Source organism: Entelurus aequoreus, linkage group LG11 (assembly GCF_033978785.1).
Source record: "Entelurus aequoreus isolate RoL-2023_Sb linkage group LG11, RoL_Eaeq_v1.1, whole genome shotgun sequence".
NCBI lineage: Eukaryota > Metazoa > Chordata > Actinopteri > Syngnathiformes > Syngnathidae > Entelurus > Entelurus aequoreus.
In genome coordinates this window covers 17,127,273-17,150,900 of record NC_084741.1, presented here as the reverse complement: position 1 = coordinate 17,150,900, position 23,628 = coordinate 17,127,273, and the positions used below count along the sequence as shown (strand labels likewise).

At 44.9% G+C, this 23,628-nt stretch overlaps 1 protein-coding gene across 1 annotated transcript in view; it reads right to left on the bottom strand.

The window, feature by feature from the left end:
* Positions 1 to 23,628, bottom strand: part of LOC133659835 (ephrin type-B receptor 5-like) — a 101,710-nt gene that overhangs the window by 46,803 nt on the left and 31,279 nt on the right. The gene's annotated exons all lie outside the window — the stretch shown is intronic.

Genomic DNA, 23,628 nt, shown 5'->3' with positions numbered 1-23,628 from the left:
GCTTGGATGGCTCTAAAACCTGTATGTACCTTTCATTATTAATGGTGCCTTCACAGATGTGTAAGTTACCCATGTCTTGGGCACTAATACACCCCCATACCATCACACATGCTGGTGTTTACACTTTGCGTCAAGAACAATCCGGATGGTTCTTTTCCTCTTTGGTCCGGAGGACACGACGTCCACAGTTTCCAAAAACAATTCAAAATGTGGACTCGTCAGACCACAGAACACTTTTACACTCTGCGTCAGTCTATCTTAGATGAGCTCGGGCCCAGCGAAGATGGCGGCGTTTCTGGGTGTTGTTGATAAATGGATTTGGCTTTGCATAGTAGAGTTTTAACTTGCACTTACAGATGTATCGACCAACTGTAGTTACTGACAGTGGTTTTCTGAAGTGTTCCCGAGCCCATGTTGTGATATCCTTTACACACTGATTTCGCTTTTTGATGCAGTACCGCCTGAGGGATCCAAGGTGCATAATATCATCGCTTACGTGCAGTGATTTCTCCAGATTCTCTGAACTTTTTGATGATATTACGGACTTTAGATGGTGAAATCCCTAAATTCCTTGCAATAGCTGGTTGAGAAAATGTACAATTTGCTCAGGCATTTGTTGACAAAGTGGTGACCCTCGCCCCGTCCTTGTTTGTGAATGACTGAGCATTACATGGAAGCTGCTTTTATACCCAATCATGGCACCCACCTGTTCCCAATTAGCCTGTTCACCTGTGGGATGTTCCAAATGAGTCTTTGATGAGCATTCCTCAACTTTCTCAGTCTTTTTTGCCACTTGTGCCAGCTTTTTTTAAAACATGTCGCAGGCATCAAATTCCAAATGAGCTAATATTTGCAAAAAATAACGAAGTTTTGCAGTGTGAACATGAAATATGTTGTCTTTGCAGTCTATTCAATTGAATATACGTTGAAAAGGATTTGCAAATCATTGTATTCTGTTTTTATTTACCATTTACACGACGTGACAACTTCACTGCTTTTGGGGTTTGTACTGCTTTGAACTTGCTGTGCTTTTGAGGCCGTCTTGCTGACAAAAGACCACATCGTCCTTCATGAAGATGGAACACAGAACTTTTGTGAGTCAAGGGCCGGTGATCGCTCTCAACAAATATTGTTGTCGTGTGCATGCAATGAAATATGAAAATGTGATCAAACACTTTCTTGTTTCCACTTAAAGGCCTACTGAAATGAATTTGTTTTACTTAAACGGGGATAGCAGATCTATTCTATGTGTCATACTTGATCATTTCGCGATATTGCCATATTTTTGCTCAAAGGATTTAGTATAGAACAGGGGTCGGCAACCCAAAATGTTGAAAGAGCCATATTGGACCAAGAATACAAAAACAAATCTGTCTGGAGCCGCAAAAAATTAAAAGCCATATTACATACAGATAGTGTGTCATGAGATATAAATTGAATTAAGATGACTTAAAGGAAACTAAATGACCTCAAATATAGCTACAAATGAGGCATAATGCTGCAATATGTACATATAGCTAGCCTAAATAGCATGTTAGCATCGATTAGCTTGCAGTCACGCACTGACCAAATATGTCTGACTAGCACTCCACACAAGTCAATAACATCAACAAAACTCACCTTTGTGCCTTCACGCACAACGTTAAAAGTTTGGTGGACAGAATGAGACAGAAAAAGAAGTGGCATAAAACACGTCGTAGAAAGTCGGAGAAAGTTATACTTGTAAACAAACCACGGTGAGTTCAAGGACCGCCAAAATTAGTAGGACAAAACGGCGCTCGCCAAATACTCGAATCAGTGAAGCATGTTTAATATAAACAGTGTGCTTTATAACAATTAGGGAGTTTTGCGTCATGTTAAAACATATTAAAACAAAAACTTTTTTTTTTCCTCATCTTTTTCCATTTTTCATACATTTTTAAAAAAGCTCCTGAGAGCCACTAGGGCGGCGCTAAAGATCTAGAGCCGCGGGTTGCCGACCCCTGGTATAGAACAACGACGATAAAGATCGCAAATTTTGGTATCTGATAAAAAAAGGCTTGCCCCTACCGGAAGTAGCGTGACGTAGTCAGTTGAACATATACGCAAAGTTCCCTATTGTTTACAATGATGGCCGCATGAAGTGAGAGAGATTCGGACCGAGAAAGCGACGATTTCCCCATTAATTTGAGCGAGGATGAAGAAAGATTTGTGGATGAGGAAAGTGCAAGTGAAGGACTAGTGGGGAGTGGAAGCGATTCAGATAGGGAAGATGCTGTGAGAGCCGGGGGTGACCTGATATTCAGCTGGGAATGACTACAACAGTAAATAAACACAAGACATATATATACTCTATTAGCCACAACACAACCAGGCTTATATTTAAACACCTAGGTGTTTGTTATGCTAGCTCCTAGCTACTAGCTACTAGCTCGAGCTAGTTATAGCTCGAGCGGGTAATATGGACGGGATCCCGTATATATAACCCGCCAATACAATTCAAACACCTGCACAACATACACACTCACTCAGCCCAAAGAACTGTTCACCTAACCCAAGGTTCATAAATATATTTAACCAAAGTTACGTACATGACACGTACGTACTGGCAAGCAATCAAATGTTTGGAAGCGCGCGGGTGGGACCTGATATTCAGCTGGGAATGACTACAACAGTAAATAAACACAAGACATATATATACTCTATTAGCCACAACACAACCAGGCTTATATTTAAACACCTAGGTGTTTGTTATGCTAGCTCCTAGCTACCAGCTACTAGCTCGACCTAGTTATAGCTCGAGCAGGTAATATGGACGGGATCCCGTATATATATAACCCACCAATACAATTCAAACACCTGCACAACATACACACTCACTCAGCCCAAAGAACCGTTCACCTAACCCAAGGTTCATAAAGCTTATATATTTAACCAAAGTTACGTACATGACACGCACGTACTGGCAAGCAATCAAATGTTTGGAAGCGCGCGGGTGGGACCTGATATTCAGCTGGGAATGACTACAACAGTAAATAAACACAAGACATATATATACTCTATTAGCCACAACACAACCAGGCTTATATTTAATATGCCACAAATTAATCCCGCATAACAAACACCTAGGTGTTTGTTATGCTAGCTCCTAGCTACTAGCTACTAGCTCGACCTAGTTATAGCTTGAGCGGGTAATATGGACGGGATCCCGTATATATAACCCGCCAATACAATTCAAACACCTGCACAACATACACACTCACTCAGCCCAAACAACCGTTCACCTAACCCAAGGTTCATAAAGCTTATATATTTAACCAAAGTTACGTACATTAAACGCACGTACTGGAAAGCAATCAAATGTTTGGAAGCACGCGGGTGGGACCTGATATTCAGCTGGGAATGACTACAACAGTAAATAAACACAAGACATATATATACTCTATTAGCCACAACACAACCAGGCTTATATTTAATATGCCACAAATTAATCCTAATGCTAGCTCCTAGTTCCTAGCTACTAGCTCGAGCTAGTTATAGCAAGCGATCAAATGTTTGGAAGCGCAGCTGTGTACTCACGGTATTGCAACTGTGTATCCAAATCAAAGTCCTCCTGGTAAGAGTCTCTGTTGTCCGAGTTCTTCGATCTTGACTGCATCTTTCGGGAATGTAAACAAAGAAGCGCCGGCTGTGTACGTGTTGCTGCTGACTTCCCTCGCAAAATAGACGCTTCGCACCGACATCTTTCTTCTTTGCTTGCTCAGCTTCTTTCTCCATAATGCAATGAACAAATTGCAACCGATTCACCAACACAGATGTCCAGAATACTGTGGAATGGGTGAGGGCGGACCTACGTCACTTCCGCCTACCAATCCCCTAGCAACCGGGAATTCGTTGAAAACAAACCAGCTCACAGCGAACACAGCATTGACAGAAAAAGCATTTAACGAGCGCTGTGGCTTGGAAGTCGGCGTTAAATCCTTCATTTACGCATTTTTACTTATTCGCATATCGTGTGAAAAAACTTTATTTGCGTCAGACTCGTCTCAGTGAACTTTAAAGCTTCTCAGGCTTAGCTTAGCTTGCTAGTTAGCTTAGCCTGCGCGCTACTAAGAAAGAGACGCGGAAGTTATCAACAACAAAATAAAGTGTTAGTGTATAAAATATTGAGATATTTGAGGAGTACATGTATTGAATGGCAACATGAAAATTATAGGGTTTATTGTTTTTTAAAAACCCAACTGTTAAGTGCAAATTTAAACGAAACCGGTTTTCGAAAATAGCTAGCTAGGCTATAGACTATATCAGGGGTCACCAACCTTTTTGAAACCAAGAGCTACTTCTTGGGTACTGATTAATGCGAAGGGCTACCAGTTTGATACACACGTAATTAAATTGCCAGAAATAGCCAATTTTCTCAATTTACCTTTAACTGTATGTTATTATTAATAATTAATGATATTCAAACTTAATTGAACGGTTTAAAAGAGGAGAAAACACGAAAAAAAAATGACAATTAAATTTTGAAACATAGTTTATCTTCAATTTCGACTCTTTAAAATTCAAAATTCAACCGAAAAAAAGAAGAGAAAAACTAGCTAATTTGAATCTTTTTGAAAAAATTAAAAAAATAATTTATGGAACATCATTAGTAATTTTTCCTGATTAAGATTAATTTTAGAATTTTGATGACATTTTTTACATAGGTTAAAATCCAATCTACACTTTGTTAGAATATATAACAAATTGGACCAGGCTATATTTCTAACAAAGACAAATCATTATTTCTTCTAGATTTTCCAGAACAAAAATTTTAAAAGAAATTCAAAAGACTTTGAAATAACATTCAAATTTGATTCTACAGATTTTCTAGATTTGCCAGAATAATTTTTTTGAGTTTTAATCATAAGTTTGAAGAAATATTTCACAAATATTCTTCGTTGAAAAAACAGAAGCTAAAATGAAGAATTAAATTAAAATGTATCTATTATTCTTTACAATAAAAAAATTTACTTGAACATTGATTTAAATTGTCAGGAAAGAAGAGGAAGGAATTTAAAAGGTAAAAAGGTATATGTGTTTAAAAATCCTAAAATCATTTTTAAGGTTGTATTTTTTCTCTAAAATTGTCTTTCTGAAAGTTATAAGAAGCAAAGTAAAAACATGTATGAATTTATTTAAACAAGTGAAGACCAAGTCTTTAAAATATTTTCTTGGATTTTCAAATTCTATTTGAGTTTTGTCTCTCTTAGAATTAAAAATGTCGGGCAAAGCGAGACCAGCTTGCTAGTAAATAAATACAATTTTAAAAATAGAGGCAGCTCACTGGTAAGTGCTGCTATTTGAGCTATTTTTAGAACAGGCCAGCGGGCTACTCATCTGGTCCTTACGGGCTACCTGGTGCCCGCGGGCACCGCGTTGGTGACCCCTGGACTATATAGTATCCAATCCAATCCAATCCACTTTATTTATATAGCACATTTACACAACAAGAATGTTTCCAAAGTGCTGCACAGCCATGTTAAAAACAATATTAAAAACAATATTAAAAACTATATTAAAAACAATATTATGCTACACCAATGACTGAATAAAAACAAAGAATAAATGAATAGAAAACCAATACAGAGACAATATAAAAAATAAATATGATTAAAAACGATTTTAAAGGGTGAAACCAATTAAAACAGTAAAATAGACATCAAAATTTATAACCCTAACCCTAACCACACAGGACAACAGAGGACAGAAGACCACACAACTCACGTAGTGTTAAAAGCCAAAGAATAAAAGTGGGTCTTTAGACGAGACTTAAAACACTCCACTGTGGGAGCAGTTTGAACATGGAGGGGCAGAGTGTTCCAGAGTTTAGGGCCGACCACAGAGAAGGCCCTGTCTCCCCTGGTTTTAAGTCTCGTCCTGGGCACCACGAGCTGGAGCTGGCTCTCGGACCTCAGAGCGCGCGCAGGAGTGTAAATTTGGATGAGGTCCGAGATATACTGAGGTGCCAGTCCATGTAAAGCTTTAAAAACAAACAGCAAGGATTTAAAATCAATTCTAAAATGAACAGGGAGCCAGTGCAAACTCCGAAGAATTGGGGTTATATGCTCACGTTTCCTGGCCCCTGTTAAAAGTCGTGCTGCCGCGTTCTGGACTAACTGCAACCGGGAGAGAGCTTTTTGGCTAATGCCAGCATAAAGTGCATTGCAGTAGTCTAGGCGACTTGAAATAAAAGCATGCACGACTTGTTCAAAAAGGTTAAAAGATAAAAATGGTTTTACCTTTGCTAAAAGACGAAGATGATAAAAACACGATTTTAAAACGCCATTGACTTGTTTGTCGAATTTAAAATCGCTGTCTATAGTGACGCCAAGGCTGGTGACTTTGGGACGCACATGATTTTGCAATGGTCCCAAGTCAGTGAGGGCCGGACCAAAAACTGAAATTTCCGTTTTTCCCTCATTCATTATTAAAAAATTCTGGGCTAACCAAGCCTTGACATCACATAGACAGTTGAGAAGGGGTGTCAGGGGGCCGTGGCCTTTTGAAATTGGCATATACATTTGGCAGTCATCTGCATAAAAGTGATAAGACACTCCATGTTTCTTAAAAATCTCTCCAAGAGGGGGAATGTACAAGGAAAACAGGATGGGGCCTAGAATGGATCCCTGGGGGACACCACAGTAAAGCGGAGCAGAAGAAGAGGTGGCGTCCCCCAGCCTGACAGAGAAGGACCTCTCTGACAGGTAGGATCTGAACCACTCTAATGCAGTCCCCCTGACACCCACACAGTCTCTCAGGCGGTCTAAAAGAATTGTGTGGTCGACTGTGTCAAAGGCAGCTGTAAGATCTAAAAGCACTAAAATGGCAGAGCTACCAGAATCAGACATTAAAAGCAAGTCATTAAAAACCTTTAAAAGTGCAGATTCAGTACTGTGCAAAGCCTTGTATCCAGACTGAAATGGATCTAAAGTGCTATTTTCATCTAAAAAAGGCTGCAGCTGCGCTAAAACACATTTCTCCAGAATTTTTGACACAAAAGGTAATTTGGAAATGGGCCGATAATTTGACAAACATGTCGGATCTAGACCTGTTTTTTTAATCAAAGGCTCGACAACAGCTCTTTTACAAAAAGAGGGGACCCAGCCAGAAATCAAGCTGCTGTTGATGATGTCCCTAACAGACAAGTCAATAGTGCCCCAGATTTCTTTAAAAAAGCGAGGGGGGACTGGGTCTGTGGGACAGGACGAGGGTTTCAGTTTGTGGACTATTCCTGTAAGCTCAGGCATGGACACAGGCTCAAAGTGACTAAACACAGCCAAGCACTGAGTGGCCACATTAAAACTCAATGGAGAGCGAGAAAGATTTGCCCGAATAAAAGCAACTTTATCGTTAAAAAAGGAGAGAAATTTTTCACAAGTTTCACTTGTCATCTCCAGTAAAGTGGCTGGATTCGGATTAAGAACATAACTAATAGTATTAAAAAGAACACGTGGCTTGCTGATACTATTTAAAATTAAGTCTGACAGATATTTTGTTTTCTCAGCTTTAACCACACTTTGATAGTTCTGACAGTTTTCTTTTAAAATTTGATAAGAAACCTCCAAGTGATCCCCTTTCCACTTGCGCTCCGCCCTTCGCCACTCACGCCGAGCTGTGCGTGTGGTTTCATTGAGCCAAGGCTCCTGTTTTGGCTTTGGACGTATAGCTTTGAGGGGCGCTATACTATCCAGAACCTCAGAACATGTAGAAAGAAAAGAGCACATCAATTGTTCAGTGTCTGCAGAGTGTGATATACTCTGCATGGACACAGTGAATAGAGGGGAGAAGGTGGCTGCGGTGTCAGACCTAATAACACGCCCATGACGCACGGCAAGCGGTTTCACATCAGGGTCCAAACTTAAATTAAACATAACAGGACTGTGATCAGAAAACACAGCATCACCAACAACGACATTGTCAACATTAAAACCATGAGACAATACGAGATCTAGTGTATGCCCACGTTCATGTGTGGAACCAGATACAGACTGTATAAAATGAAAAGAGTCAATGACATCCAGGAAGCTCCTGGATAGAGGTTCGTCTGGGCAGCAGGTGTGAATATTAAAGTCACCAACAATAAGAACACGATCATATTTGGGCAGAATTTCGGCCAGAAATTCAGAAAAGTCATTTATGAAGTCTTTGTGGTACTTAGGTGGTCGATAAACTACAGCACACAGGACGACATCAGAAAGACCCAGCTCAAACATGCATAGTTCGAAGCTTGAAAAGGAGGATTGCAGGCGGATCTGACGGCATTTAAAGTCATTTTTAAAAACGACTGCTAATCCTCCTCCTTTTCGGCCAGACGGCCGCGGAGAATTAAAATACGAGCACTCCGGTGATAAAAGTTCATTTAGAGGAGCGAACTCACCAGTTCTCAGCCAAGTCTCCGTCACACAGAGGAAGTCCAGTCCGCGGGAGACGAATAAATCCTTCAGGATAAAAGTTTTGTTTGTCAAGGATCTTGCGTTAACAAGACCGAACTTAACGGGGGCCGGCGCGTCCAAGGCCGGTGCTGATCCGGGTGGGGCCCGACACAGAGCCCGCAGGTGGCGGGAATTCACTTCGCACCTCCGGGGGCGGGGACAGCAGGAGCGCGGCGGGCGAGCTTCCCCCTGCAGGCCAACGACAGGAACAATCCAGGACCCGGCGGGATCCAGCAAACGTGGGTGCAGGAAGAAATCAGGTACCGGTCCATACCTCCTTCGGGAAGTCACGGAAAGCCGGGCCAGGAGTGCCCTAACTTTCACCAGCTGGCCGCCACGTTTACCGCGGCGCCGATGACGCTTTCGAGGGCGAAAAAGGAAGGCAGGAATCCGGCCAGGTGAGAAAGCTGACTGGGACGTCGTAAAACTAACGTCGAAGTTGATCATATCCGTGTGAGAGGGACAAAGATCCAACAGCGTTTGGCGGTCATACACAAACAGTGAGTTGACAGGTACAACAAAAGACGCGAACAGCACAAAAACAAGCAAAGCTGACAGCGAGAGACGGCAAGCCTTAGCACATACTGGCGCCATCTTGTATATTACTTACTTAACTTCTTCCCGGATGGGAAATAAGGCTTCGACGACTCGACGCCATTCATCTCGGTGCTGTGCTCGTCTCTGTGCCTCGCCCCATGTAAGCTTCATCTCTTTCAGCTCCCCTTCAACTGTTCTTCGCCAGGTGTTCTTTGGCCGCCCTGGCTTACGTTTTCCCGGTGGTGTCCATCTTAACGCTGCCTTTGGTATCCTCTCGTTGTCCGGTTTTCGAAAATAGCTAGCTAGGCTATAGACTATATAGTATATACCGCATGTTATTTTTGTACAACAACAACTTCAGCTGTCGAACGTTATAAGGTACAAATTCAACAAGTACAACATTAGCACGGACGTATAGCCAAGTTGTGGTTAAGAAGGTGGATTTTTGTTCCTTATATTTACCAGAAACGAAGTGATCCGAACACACGACCCGGGTGTGGGGTGTCGAAATAGTCGGGAAGTAGTCTTTGCAATGGTGTGGGGTGTCGAAATAGTCATGGAAGTAGTCTTTGCCATGGTGTGGAGTGTCGAAAAAGTCAGAAAGTAGTCTTTGCCATGGTGTGGGGTGTCGACAAAGTCAGGAAGTAGTCTTTGCCATGGTGTGGGGTTTCGAAATAGTCGGGAAGTAGTCTTTGCCATGGTGTGGGGTGTCGAAATAGTCGGGAAGTAGTCTTTAACATGGTGTGGGGTTTCGAAATAGTCGGCAAGTAGTCTTTGCCATGGTGTGGGGTGTCAAAATAGTCGGGAAGTAGTCTTTGCCATGGTGTGGGGTGTCAAAATAGTTGGTAAATAGTCTTTGCCATGGTGTGGGGTATCTAAATAGTCGGGAAGTAGTCTTTGCCATCGTGTGGAGTGTCGAAATAGTCGGGAAGTAGTCTTTGCCATGGTATGGGGTGTCGAAATAGTCAGGAAGTAGTCTTTGCCATGGTGTTGGGTGTCGAAATAGTCAGGAAGTAGTCTTTGCCATGGTGTGGGGTGTCGAAATAGTCGGGAAGTTGTCTTTGCCATGGTGTGGGGTGTCGAAATAGTCGGGAAGTAGTCTTTGCCATGGTGTGGGGTGTCAAAATAGTCAGGAAGTAGTCTTTGCAGTGGTGTGGGGTGTTGAAATAGTCAGGAAGTAGTCTTTGCCATGGTGTGGGGTGTCGAAATAGTCGGGAAGTAGTCTTTTCAATGGTGTGGGGTGTCGAAATAGTCGGGAAGTTGTCTTTGCCATGGTGTGGGGTGTCGAAATAGTCAGAAAGTAGTCTTTGCCATGGTTTCTTGGGGGGCCAAATAGTCAGGAAGTAGTCTTTGCCATGGTGTGGGGTGTCGAAATAGTCGGAGAGTAGTCTTTGCCATGGTGTGGGGTGTCGAAATAGTCGGGAAGTAGTCTTTGCCATGGTGTGGGGTGTCAAAATAGTCAGGAAGTAGTCTTTGCAGTGGTGTGGGGTGTTGAAATAGTCAGGAAGTAGTCTTTGCCATGTGGTGGGGTGTCGAAATAGTCGGGAAGTAGTCTTTGCCATGGTGTGGGGTGTCGAAATAGTCGGGAAGTAGTCTTTGCCATGGTTTCTGGGGGGGCCAAATAGTCAGGAAGTAGTCTTTGCCATGGCGTGGGGTGTCGAAATAGTCGAAAAGTAGTCTTTGCCATGGTGTGGGGTGTCAAAATAGTTGGTAAATAGTCTTTGCCATGGTGTGGGGTATCTAAATAGTCGGGAAGTAGTCTTTGCCATGGTGTGGAGTGTCGAAATAGTCGGGAAGTTGTCTTTGCCATGGTGTGGGGTGTCAAAATAGTTGGTAAATAGTCTTTGCCATGGTGTGGAGTATCTAAATAGTCGGGAAGTAGTCTTTGCCATGGTGTGGAGTGTCGAAATAGTCGGGAAGTAGTCTTTGCCATGGTGTGGGGTGTCGAAATAGTCAGGAAGTAGTCTTTGCCATGGTGTTGGGTGTCAAAATAGTCAGGAAGTAGTCTTTGCCATGGTGTGGGGTGTCGAAATAGTCGGGAAGTAGTTTTTGCCATGGTGTGGGGTGTCGAAATAGTCGGGAAGTAGTCTTTGCCATGGTGTGGGGTGTCGAAATAGTCGGGAAGTAGTCTTTGCCATGGTGTAGGGTGTCAAAATAGTCGGGAAGTAGTATTTTCCATGGTGTGGGGTGTCGAAATAGTCGGGAAGTTGTCTTTGCCATGGTGTGGGGGTGTCGAAATAGTCGGGAAGTAGTCTTTGCCATGGTGTAGGGTGTCGAAATAGTCGGGAAGAAGTCTTTTCCATGGTGTGGGGTGTCGAAATAGTCGGGAAGTAGTCTTTGCCATGGTGTGGGGGTGTCGAAATAGTCGGGAAGTAGTCTTTGCCATGGTGTAGGGTGTCGAAATAGTCGGGAAGAAGTCTTTTCCATGGTGTGGGGGTGTCGAAATAGTCGGGAAGTTGTCTTTGCCATGGTGTGGGGTGTGAAAATAGTCAGAAAGTAGTCTTTACCATGGTTTCTTGGGGGCCAAATAGTCAGGAAGTAGTCTTTGCCATGGTGTGGGGTGTCGAAATAGTCGGGAAGTAGTCTTTGCCATGGTGTGGGGTGTTGAAATAGTCGGGAAGTAGTCTTTGCCATGGTGTGGGGTGTCGAAATAGTCAGGAAGTAGTCTTTGCCATGGTGTGGGTGTCGAAATAGTCGGGAAGTAGTCTTTGCCATGGTGTGGGGTGTCAAAATAGTCGGGAAGTAATCTTAGCCATGGTGAGGGGTGTCGAAATAGTCGGGAAGTAGTTTTTGCCATGGTGTGGGGTGTCGAAATAGTCGGGAAGTAGTCTTTGCCATGGTGTGGGTGTCAAAATAGTCGGGAAGTAGTCTTTGCCATGGTTTCTGGGGGGGCCAAATAGTCAGGAAGTAGTCTTTGCCATGGGTGTGGGGTGTTGAAATAGTCGGGAAGTAGTCTTTGCCATGGTTTCTGGGGTGGCCAAATAGTCAGGAAGTAGTCTTTGCCATGGTGTGGGGTGTCGAAATAGTCGAAAAGTAGTCTTTGCCATGGTGTGGGGTGTCAAGATAGTCGGAAGTAGTCTTTGCCATGGTGTGGGGTGTCGAAATAGTCGGAAAGTAGTCTTTGCCATGATGTGGGTGTCGAAAAAGTCAGGAAGTAGTCTTTGCCATGGTGTGGGTGTCGAAATAGTCGGGAAGTAGTCTTTGCCACGGTTTGGGGTGTCGAAATAGTCGGGAAGTAGTCTTTGCCATGGTGTGGGGTGTCGAAATAGTCGGGAAGTAGTCTTTGCCATGGTGTGGGGTTTCGAAATAGTCGGGAAGTAGTCTTTGCCATGGTGTGGGGTGTCTGAAATAGTCGGGAAGTAGTCTTTGCCATGGTGTAGGGTGTCGAAATAGTCGGGAAGAAGTCTTTTCCATGGTGTGGGGTGTCGAAATAGTCGGGAAGTTGTCTTTGCCATGGTGTGGGGTGTGAAAATAGTCAGAAAGTAGTCTTTACCATGGTTTCTTGGGGGGCCAAATAGTCAGGAAGTAGTCTTTGCCATGGTGTGGGGTGTCGAAATAGTCGGGAAGTAGTCTTTGCCATGGTGTGGGGTGTTGAAATAGTCGGGAAGTAGTCTTTGCCATGGTGTAGGGTGTCGAAATAGTCGGGAAGAAGTCTTTTCATGGTGTGGGGTGTCGAAATAGTCGGGAAGTAGTCTTTGCCATGGTGTGGGGTGTCGAAATAGTCGGGAAGTAGTCTTTGCCATGTGTAGGTGTCGAAATAGTCGGGAAGAGTCTTTTTCCATGGTGTGGGGTGTCGAAATAGTCGGGAAGTTGTCTTTGCCATGGTGTGGGGTGTGAAAATAGTCAGAAAGTAGTCTTTACCATGGTTTCTTGGGGGGCCAAATAGTCAGGAAGTAGTCTTTGCCATGGTGTGGGGTGTCGAAATAGTCGGGAAGTAGTCTTTGCCATGGTGTGGGGTGTTGAAATAGTCGGGAAGTAGTCTTTGCCATGGTGTGGGGTGTCGAAATAGTCAGGAAGTAGTCTTTGCCATGGTGTGGGGTGTCGAAATAGTCGGGAAGTAGTCTTTGCCATGGTGTGGGGTGTCAAAATAGTCGGGAAGTAATCTTAGCCATGGTGAGGGGTGTCGAAATAGTCGGGAAGTAGTTTTTGCCATGGTGTGGGGTGTCGAAATAGTCGGGAATAGTTCTTTGCCATGGTGTGGGTGTCGAAATAGTCGGAAGTAGTCTTTGCCATGGTTTCTGGGGGGGCCAAATAGTCAGGAAGTAGTCTTTGCCATGGTGTGGGGTGTTGAAATAGTCGGGAAGTAGTCTTTGCCATGGTTTCTGGGGTGGCCAAATAGTCAGGAAGTAGTCTTTGCCATGGTGTGGGGTGTCGAAATAGTCAGAAAGTAGTCTTTGCCATGGTGTGGGGTGTCAAGATAGTCGGGAAGTAGTCTTTGCCATGGTGTGGGGTGTCGAAATAGTCGAAAGTAGTCTTTGCCATGATGTGGGGTGTCGAAAAAGTCAGGAAGTAGTCTTTGCCATGGTGTGGGGTGTCGAAATAGTCGGGAAGTAGTCTTTGCCACGGTTTGGGGTGTCGAAATAGTTCGGGAAGTAGTCTTTGCCATGGTGTGGGGTGTCGAAATAGTCGGGAAGTAGTCTTTGCCATGTGTGGGGTTTCGAAATAGTCGGGAAGTAGTCTTTGCCATGGTTGTGGGGTGTCGAAATAGTCGGGAAGTAGTCTTTGCCATGGTGTAGGGTGTCGAAATAGTCGGGAAGAAGTCTTTTCCATGGTGTGGGGTGTCGAAATAGTCGGGAAGTAGTCTTTGCCATGGTGTGGGGTGTTGAAATAGTCGGGAAGTAGTCTTTGCCATGGTGTGGGGTGTCGAATTAGTCAGGAAGTAGTATTTGCCATGGTGTGGGGTGTCGAAATAGTCGGGAAGTAGTCTTTGCCTGGTGTGGGGTGTCAAAATAGTCGGGAAGTAATCTTAGCCATGGTGAGGGGTGTCGAAATAGTCGGGAAGTAGTTTTTGCATGGTGTGGGGTGTCGAAATAGTCGGGAAGTAGTCTTTGCCATGGTGTGGGGTGTCGAAATAGTCGGGAAGTAGTCTTTGCCATGGTTTCTGGGGGGGCCAAATAGTCAGGAAGTAGTCCTTTGCCATGGTGTGGGGTGTTGAAATAGTCGGGAAGTAGTCTTTGCCATGGTTTCTGGGTGGCAAATAGTCAGGAAGTAGTCTTTGCCGTGGTGTGGGGTGTCGAAATAGTCGAAAAGTAGTCTTTGCCATGGTGTGGGGTGTCAAGATAGTCGGGAAGTAGTCTTTGCCATGGTTGTGGGGTGTCGAAATAGTCGGAAAGTAGTCTTTGCATGATGTGGGGTGTCGAAAAAGTCAGGAAGTAGTCTTTGCCATGGTGTGGGGTGTTGAAATAGTCGGGAAGTAGTCTTTGCCAGGTTTGGGGTGTCGAAATAGTCGGGAAGTAGTCTTTGCCATGGTGTGGGGCAGGTGGTCGGCAACCTTTACCACTCAAAGAGCCATTTTGACCCGTTTCACAAATTAAAGAAAACAATGGGAGCCACAAACTCTTTTGAAATTTAAATGGAAATAACACTGCATATAACGTTGTTTTTTTTTGCTTTGTGCTATGTATTAACAAACTATTATGGGTTACATTTATGAAATCAATGAGAGATATATAATATATAGTACAAATTCTGCATGCAACAAAACGTTTTAACTCCGAAAAAGACGGCGGGTTGAAGGTTAAGTAAATACTTAATGTCAATTTAAGTCCTCCTTGTAGTAATGAAAAAACAAAACGCCAAACTTAAATTATCCACTGGCAGAGAACCAAAAATGCCGTCCTCTCTCTCTGTGCCGTCCTCCTTTTACTGGCGCCGTGCAGTCAGCTGCCAACCTGAATAATAAATGTCTATTTCACTGAACAATTAAAAAATGTGAATATATGCAAAATTATAGGAAATAAAAATATTTATTATACAGTGATTTCTGCTCCTGAGAGAGAGAGAGAGAGGAGAGAGAGAGAGAGAGAGAGAGAGAGAGAGAGAGAGAGAGAGAGAGAGAGAGAGAAGAGAGAGAGAGAGAGAGAGAGAGAGAGAGAGAGAGTAGAGAGAGAGAGAGAGAGAGAGAGAGAGAGAGAGAGAGAGAGAGAGAGAGAGAGAGAGAGGAGAGAGAGGTGGGCGTGTCCCGAGGTTTGACTAGCAGAGCGCAAGGATGAGGGCGCATTCCATTGCGCCCTGACCGTGACAAGCGGAGCCGCATCAGAGTGATCAAAGAGCCGCATGCGGCTCCGGAGCCGCGGGTTGCCGACCCCTGGTGTGGGGTGACGAAATAGTCAGGAAGTAGTCTTTACCATGGTGTGGGGTGTCGAAATAGTCGGGAAGTAGTCTTTGCCATGGTGTGGGGTGTCGCAATAGTCAGGAAGTAGTCTTTGCTATGTGGTGGGTTGTCAAAATAGTCAGGAAGTAGTCTTTGCCATGGTGGGGGTGTCCAAATAGTCAGGAAGTAGTCTTTGCCATGAGGTGGGTTGTCAAAATAGTCAGGAAGTAGTGTTTGACAGGGTTTGGGGTGTCGAAATAGTCGGGAAGTAGTCTTTGCCATGGTGTGGGGTGTCCAAATAGTCGGGAAGTAGTCTTTGCCATGGTGTGGGGTGTCGAAATAGTCAGGAAGTAGTCTTTGCCATGGTGTGTGGTGTCCAAATAGTCGGGAAGTAGTCTTTGCCATGGTGTGGGGTGTCCAAATAGTCGGGAAGTAGTCTTTGCCATGGTGTGGGGTGTCGAAATAGTCAGGAAGCAGTCTTTGCCATGGTGTGGGGTGTCAAAATAGTCGGGAAGTGGTCTTTGCCATGGTGTGGGGTGTCCAAATAGTCGGGAAGTAGTCTTTGCCATGGTGTAGGGTGTCCAAATAGTCGGGAAGTAGTCTTTGCCATGGTGTGGGGTGTCCAAATAGTCAGGAAGCAGTCTTTGCCATGGTGTCGGGTGTCAAAATAGTCGGGAAGTAGTCTTTGCCATGGTGTGGGGTGTCGAAATAGTCGGGAAGTAGTCTTTGCCATGGTGTGGGGTGTCGAAAAAGTCATGAAGTTGTCTTTGCCATGGTGTGGGTTGTCGAAATAGTCGGGAAGTAGTCTTTGCTTTGGTTTCTGGGGGGGCCAAATAGTCAGGAAGTAGTCTTTGCCATGGTGTGGGGTGTCAAAATAGTCAGGAAGTAGTCTTTGCCATGGTGTGGTGTGTCGAAATTGTTGGGAAGTAGTCTTTACCAAAGTGTTGGGTTTCAAAATAGTCAGGAAGTAGTCTTTGCCATGGTGTGGGGTGTCGAAATAGTCGGGAAGTAGTCTTTGCCATGGTGTGGGGTGTCGAAATAGTCGAAAAGTAGTCTTTGCCATGGTGTGGGGTGTCGAAATAGTCGGGAAGTAGTCTTTGCCATGGTTTTTGGGGGGGCCAAATAGTCAGGAAGTAGTCTTTGCCATGGTGTGGGGTGTCGAAATAGTCGAAAAGTAGTCTTTGCCATGGTGTGGGGTGTCGAAAAAGTCATGAAGATGTCTTTGCCATGGTGTGGGTTGTCGAAATAGTTGGGAAGTAGTCTTTTTTTTTGGTTTCTGGGGGGGCCAAATAGTCAGGAAGTAGTCTTTGCCATGGTGTGGGGTGTCAAAATAGTCAGGAAGTAGTCTTTGCCATGGTGTGGGGTGTCGAAATTGTTGGGAAGTAGTCTTTGCCAAAGTGTTGGGTTTCGAAATAGTCAGGAAGTAGTCTTTGCCATGGTGTGGGGTGTCGAAATAGTCAGGAAGTAGTCTTTGCAATTGTGTGGGATGTCGAAATAGTCGGGAAGTAGTTTTTGCCTTCGTGTGGGGTGTCGAAAAAGTCAGCAAGTAGTCTTTGCAGTGGTGTGGGATGTCGAAATAGTCAGGAAGTAGTCTTTGCCATGGTGTGGGGTGTCAAAATTGTCGGGAAGTAGTCTTTGCCATGGTGTGGGGTGTCGAAGTAGTTGGGAAGTAGTCTTTGCCATGGTGTGGCGTGTCGAAATAGTCGGGAAGTAGTCTTTGCCATGGTGTGGGGAGTCGAAATAGTCAGGAAGTAGTCTTTGCAGTTGTGTGGGGTGTCGAAATAGTCGGGAAGTAGTCTTTGCCATGGTGTGGGGTGTCGAAATAGTCGGGAAGTAGTCTTTGCCATGGTGTGGGGTGTCCAAATAGTCGGGAAGTAGTGTTTGACATGGTGTGGGGTGTCGAAATAGTCAGGAAGTAGTCTTTGCCATGGTGTGTGGTGTCCAAATAGTCGGGAAGTAGTCTTTGCCATGGTGTGGGGTGTCGAAATAGTCAGGAAGTAGTCTTTGCCATGGTGTGTGGTATCGAAATAGTCGAGAAATAGTCTTTGCCATGGTGTGGGGGTGTCGAAATAGTCAGGAAGTAGTCTTTGCCATGGTGTGGGGTGTCCAAATAGTCGGGAAGTAGTCTTTGCCATGGTGTGGGGAGTCGAAATAGTCAGTAAGTAGTCTTTGCAGTTGTGTGGGGTGTCGAAATAGTCGGGAAGTAGTCTTTGCCATGGTGTGGGGTGTCGAAATAGTCGGGAAGTAGTCTTTGCCATGGTGTGGGGTGTCCAAATAGTCGGGAAGTAGTCTTTGCCATGGTGTGGGGTGTCGAAATAGTCAGGAAGTAGTCTTTGCCATGGTGTGTGGTGTCCAAATAGTCGGGAAGTAGTCTTTGCCATGGTGTGGGGTGTCAAAATAGTCGAGAAGTAGTCTTTGCCATGGTGTGGGGTGTCGAAATAGTCGGGAAGTAGTCTTTGCCATGGTGTGGGGTGTCGAAAAAGTCGGGAAGTAGTCTTTGCCATGGTGTGGGGTGTCGAAAAAGTCATGAAGTTGTCTTTGCCATGGTGTGGGTTGTCGAAATAGTCGGGAAGTAGTCTTTGCTTTGGTTTCTGGGGGGGCCAAATAGTCAGGAAGTAGTCTTTGCCATGGTGTGGGGTGTCAAAATAGTCAGGAAGTAGTCTTTGCCATGGTGTGGGGTGTCGAAATTGTTGGGAAGTAGTCTTTGCCAAAGTGTTGGGTTTCGAAATAGTCAGGAAGTAGTCTTTGCCATGGTGTGGGGTGTCGAAATAGTCAGGAAGTAGTCTTTGCAATTGTGTGGGATGTCGAAATAGTCGGGAAGTAGTTTTTGCCTTCGTGTGGGGTGTCGAAAAAGTCAGGAAGTAGTCTTTGCAGTGGTATGGGATGTCGAAATAGTCAGGAAGTAGTCTTTACCATGGTGTGGGGTGTCGAAATAGTCGGGAAGTAGTCTTTGCCATGGTGTGGGGTGTCGCAATAGTCAGGAAGTAGTCTTTGCTATGTGGTGGGTTGTCAAAATAGTCAGGAAGTAGTCTTTGCCATGGTGGGGGTGTCGAAATAGTCAGGAAGTAGTCTTTGCCATGAGGTGGGTTGTCAAAATAGTCAGGAAGTAGTGTTTGACAGGGTTTGGGGTGTCGAAATAGTCGGGAAGTAGTCTTTGCCATGGTGTGGGGTGTCCAAATAGTCGGGAAGTAGTCTTTGCCATGGTGTGGGGTGTCGAAATAGTCAGGAAGTAGTCTTTGCCATGGTGTGTGGTGTCCAAATAGTCGGGAAGTAGTCTTTGCCATGGTGTGGGGTGTCCAAATAGTCGGGAAGTAGTCTTTGCCATGGTGTGGGGTGTCGAAATAGTCAGGAAGCAGTCTTTGCCATGGTGTGGGGTGTCAAAATAGTCGGGAAGTGGTCTTTGCCATGGTGTGGGGTGTCCAAATAGTCGGGAAGTAGTCTTTGCCATGGTGTAGGGTGTCCAAATAGTCGGGAAGTAGTCTTTGCCATGGTGTGGGGTGTCCAAATAGTCAGGAAGCAGTCTTTGCCATGGTGTCGGGTGTCAAAATAGTCGGGAAGTAGTCTTTGCCATGGTGTGGGGTGTCGAAATAGTCGGGAAGTAGTCTTTGCCATGGTGTGGGGTGTCGAAAAAGTCATGAAGTTGTCTTTGCCATGGTGTGGGTTGTCGAAATAGTCGGGAAGTAGTCTTTGCTTTGGTTTCTGGGGGGGCCAAATAGTCAGGAAGTAGTCTTTGCCATGGTGTGGGGTGTCAAAATAGTCAGGAAGTAGTCTTTGCCATGGTGTGGGGTGTCGAAATTGTTGGGAAGTAGTCTTTACCAAAGTGTTGGGTTTCAAAATAGTCAGGAAGTAGTCTTTGCCATGGTGTGGGGTGTCGAAATAGTCGGGAAGTAGTCTTTGCCATGGTGTGGGGTGTCGAAATAGTCGAAAAGTAGTCTTTGCCATGGTGTGGGGTGTCGAAATAGTCGGGAAGTAGTCTTTGCCATGGTTTTTGGGGGGGCCAAATAGTCAGGAAGTAGTCTTTGCCATGGTGTGGGGTGTCGAAATAGTCGAAAAGTAGTCTTTGCCATGGTGTGGGGTGTCGAAAAAGTCATGAAGATGTCTTTGCCATGGTGTGGGTTGTCGAAATAGTTGGGAAGTAGTCTTTTTTTTGGTTTCTGGGGGGGCCAAATAGTCAGGAAGTAGTCTTTGCCATGGTGTGGGGTGTCAAAATAGTCAGGAAGTAGTCTTTGCCATGGTGTGGGGTGTCGAAATTGTTGGGAAGTAGTCTTTGCCAAAGTGTTGGGTTTCGAAATAGTCAGGAAGTAGTCTTTGCCATGGTGTGGGGTGTCGAAATAGTCAGGAAGTAGTCTTTGCAATTGTGTGGGATGTCGAAATAGTCGGGAAGTAGTTTTTGCCTTCGTGTGGGGTGTCGAAAAAGTCAGCAAGTAGTCTTTGCAGTGGTGTGGGATGTCGAAATAGTCAGGAAGTAGTCTTTGCCATGGTGTGGGGTGTCAAAATTGTCGGGAAGTAGTCTTTGCCATGGTGTGGGGTGTCGAAGTAGTTGGGAAGTAGTCTTTGCCATGGTGTGGCGTGTCGAAATAGTCGGGAAGTAGTCTTTGCCATGGTGTGGGGAGTCGAAATAGTCAGGAAGTAGTCTTTGCAGTTGTGTGGGGTGTCGAAATAGTCGGGAAGTAGTCTTTGCCATGGTGTGGGGTGTCGAAATAGTCGGGAAGTAGTCTTTGCCATGGTGTGGGGTGTCCAAATAGTCGGGAAGTAGTGTTTGACATGGTGTGGGGTGTCGAAATAGTCAGGAAGTAGTCTTTGCCATGGTGTGTGGTGTCCAAATAGTCGGGAAGTAGTCTTTGCCATGGTGTGGGGTGTCGAAATAGTCAGGAAGTAGTCTTTGCCATGGTGTGTGGTATCGAAATAGTCGAGAAATAGTCTTTGCCATGGTGTGGGGTGTCGAAATAGTCAGGAAGTAGTCTTTGCCATGGTGTGGGGTGTCCAAATAGTCGGGAAGTAGTCTTTGCCATGGTGTGGGGAGTCGAAATAGTCAGTAAGTAGTCTTTGCAGTTGTGTGGGGTGTCGAAATAGTCGGGAAGTAGTCTTTGCCATGGTGTGGGGTGTCGAAATAGTCGGGAAGTAGTCTTTGCCATGGTGTGGGGTGTCCAAATAGTCGGGAAGTAGTCTTTGCCATGGTGTGGGGTGTCGAAATAGTCAGGAAGTAGTCTTTGCCATGGTGTGTGGTGTCCAAATAGTCGGGAAGTAGTCTTTGCCATGGTGTGGGGTGTCAAAATAGTCGAGAAGTAGTCTTTGCCATGGTGTGGGGTGTCGAAATAGTCGGGAAGTAGTCTTTGCCATGGTGTGGGGTGTCGAAAAAGTCGGGAAGTAGTCTTTGCCATGGTGTGGGGTGTCGAAAAAGTCATGAAGTTGTCTTTGCCATGGTGTGGGTTGTCGAAATAGTCGGGAAGTAGTCTTTGCTTTGGTTTCTGGGGGGGCCAAATAGTCAGGAAGTAGTCTTTGCCATGGTGTGGGGTGTCAAAATAGTCAGGAAGTAGTCTTTGCCATGGTGTGGGGTGTCGAAATTGTTGGGAAGTAGTTTTTGCCAAAGTGTTGGGTTTCGAAATAGTCAGGAAGTAGTCTTTGCCATGGTGTGGGGTGTCGAAATAGTCAGGAAGTAGTCTTTGCAATTGTGTGGGATGTCGAAATAGTCGGGAAGTAGTTTTTGCCTTCGTGTGGGGTGTCGAAAAAGTCAGGAAGTAGTCTTTGCAGTGGTATGGGATGTCGAAATAGTCAGGAAGTAGTCTTTGCCATGGTGTGGGGTGTCAAAATACTCAGGAAGTAGTCTTTGCCATGGTGTGGGGTGTCGAAGTAGTCGGGAAGTAGTCTTTGCCATGGTGTGGCGTGTCGAAATAGTCGGGAAGTAGTCTTTGCCATGGTGTGGGGAGTCGAAATAGTCAGGAAGTAGTCTTTGCAGTTGTGTGGGGTGCCGAAATAGTCGGGAAGTAGTCTTTGCCATGGTGTGGGGTGTCGAAATAGTCGGGAAGTAGTCTTTGCCATGGTGTGGCGTGTCGAAAAAGTCGGGAAGTAGTCTTTGCGATGGTGTGGGGTGTCGAAAAAGTCAGGGAGTAGTCTTTGCCATGGTGTGGGGTGTTGAAAAAGTCAGAAAGTAGTCTTTGCCATGGTGTGGGGTGTCCAAATAGTCGGGAAGTAGTCTTTGCCATGGTGTGGGGTGTCGAAATATTCAGGAAGCAGTCTTTGCCATGGTGTGGGGTGTCAAAATAGTCGGGAAGTAGTCTTTGCCATGGTGTGGGGTGTCGAAATAGTCTGGAAGTAGTCTTTGCCATGGTGTGGGGTGTCGAAAAAGTCATGAAGTTGTCTTCGCCATGGTGTGGGTTGTCGAAATAGTCGGGAAGTAGTCTTTGCTTTGGTTTCTGGGGGGGCCAAATAGTCAGGAAGTAGTCTTTGCCATGGTGTGGGGTGTCAAAATAGTCAGGAAGTAGTCTTTGCCATGGTGTGGGGTGTCGAAATTGTTGGGAAGTAGTCTTTGCCAAAGTGTTGGGTTTCGAAATAGTCAGGAAGTAGTCTTTGCCATGGTGTGAGGTGTCGAAATAGTCAGGAAGTAGTCTTTGCAATTGTGTGGGATGTCGAAATAGTCGGGAAGTAGTTTTTGCCTTCGTGTGGGGTGTCGAAAAAGTCAGGAAGTAGTCTTTGCAGTGGTGTGGGATGTCGAAATAGTCAGGAAGTAGTCTTTGCCATGGTGTGGGGTGTCAAAATTGTCGGGAAGTAGTCTTTGCCATGGTGTGGGGTGTCGAAGTAGTCGGGAAGTAGTCTTTGCCATGGTGTGGCGTGTCTAAATAGTCGGGAAGTAGTCTTTGCCATGGTGTGGGGAGTCGAAATAGTCAGGAAGTAGTCTTTGCAGTTGTGTGGGGTGTCGAAATAGTCGGGAAGTAGTCTTTGCCATGGTGTGGGGTGTCGAAATAGTCAGGAAGTAGTCTTTGCCATGGTGTGGGGTGTTGAAAAAGTCAGAAAGTAGTCTTTGCCATGGTGTCGGGTGTCGAAATAGTCGGGAAGTAGTCTTTGCCATGGTGTGGGGTGTCGAAATAGTCGGGAAGTAGTCTTTGCCATGGTGTGGGGTGTCGAAATAGTCGGGAAGTAGTCTTTGCCATGGTGTGGGGTGTCGAAATAGTCAGGAAATAGTCTTTGCCATGGTGTGGGGTGTCAAAATAGTCAGGAATTCAACTTTGCAGTGGTGTGGGGTGTCAAAATAGGCGGGAAGTAGTCTTTGCAATTGTGTGGGGTGTCAAAATAGTCGGAAAGTAGTTTTTGCCATTGTGTGGGGTGTTGAAATAGTCAGGAAGTAGTCTTTGCCATGGTGTGGGGCGTCTAAATAGTCGGGAAGTAGTCTTTGCCATGGTGTGGGATGTCTTAATCGTCGGGAAGTAGTCTTTGCCATGGTGTGGGGTGTCAAAATAGTCAGGAATTCAACTTTGCAGTGGTGTGGGGTGTCTAAATAGTCGGGAAGTAGTCTTTGCCATGGTGTGGGGTGTCAAAATGGTCGGGAAGTAGTCTTTGCCATGGTGCGGGGTGTCGAAATAGTCAGGAAGTAGTCTTTGCCATGGTGTGGGGTGTCAAAATAGTCAGGAAGTAGTCTTTAACGTGGTGTGCGGCGTCAAAATAGTCGGGACGTAGTCTTTGCCATGGTGTGGGGTGTCAAAATAGTCAGGAAGTAGTCTTTAACATGGTGTGGGGCGTCAAAATAGTCGGGAAGTAGTCTTTGCCATGGTGTGGGGTGTCCAAATAGTCGGGAAGTAGTCTTTGCCATGGTGTGGAGTTTCGAAACTAAACTGAGTTTTTTATTTTTTTCTCTTTTTGTCCATGTGTGGTGAAATCGTATGAGCGCAAAATGTAGTATTTACTGCTCATCTTCTGGTTTTGGTTTTACTTTTGTAGCTGTATGTAAAAATGGTGCCACTGAAGTAGCAGCTCTGTGCTCTTTTAATTAATGTTTTTGTTCTTTGATGTTTTCCTCTTGTTTTCATGTTTTTTACCTTTTTTGTGGACTTTTTGTATCTGCACTGCAACCACATAATGTCCCCATTGCAAGGTAAATAAAGTATATACCATTAAGTTGATTGTGCCAGTCTTGTAGTTTGTTGAGTCCTACAAAGTGTTTGTACTGTAAGTATTATTGAACTTGTTACACACCAGCCTTCGATTGTTAAATGTAGTTTTCATTAACAAATGTGGTGGTGTGGAAATCGCCATGCAAATTTGCCAATGCTAATCTTTAGCATGTCTATGGCATATCCAATTAACATCGAGCTAGCACATTTTAAAAAGTGA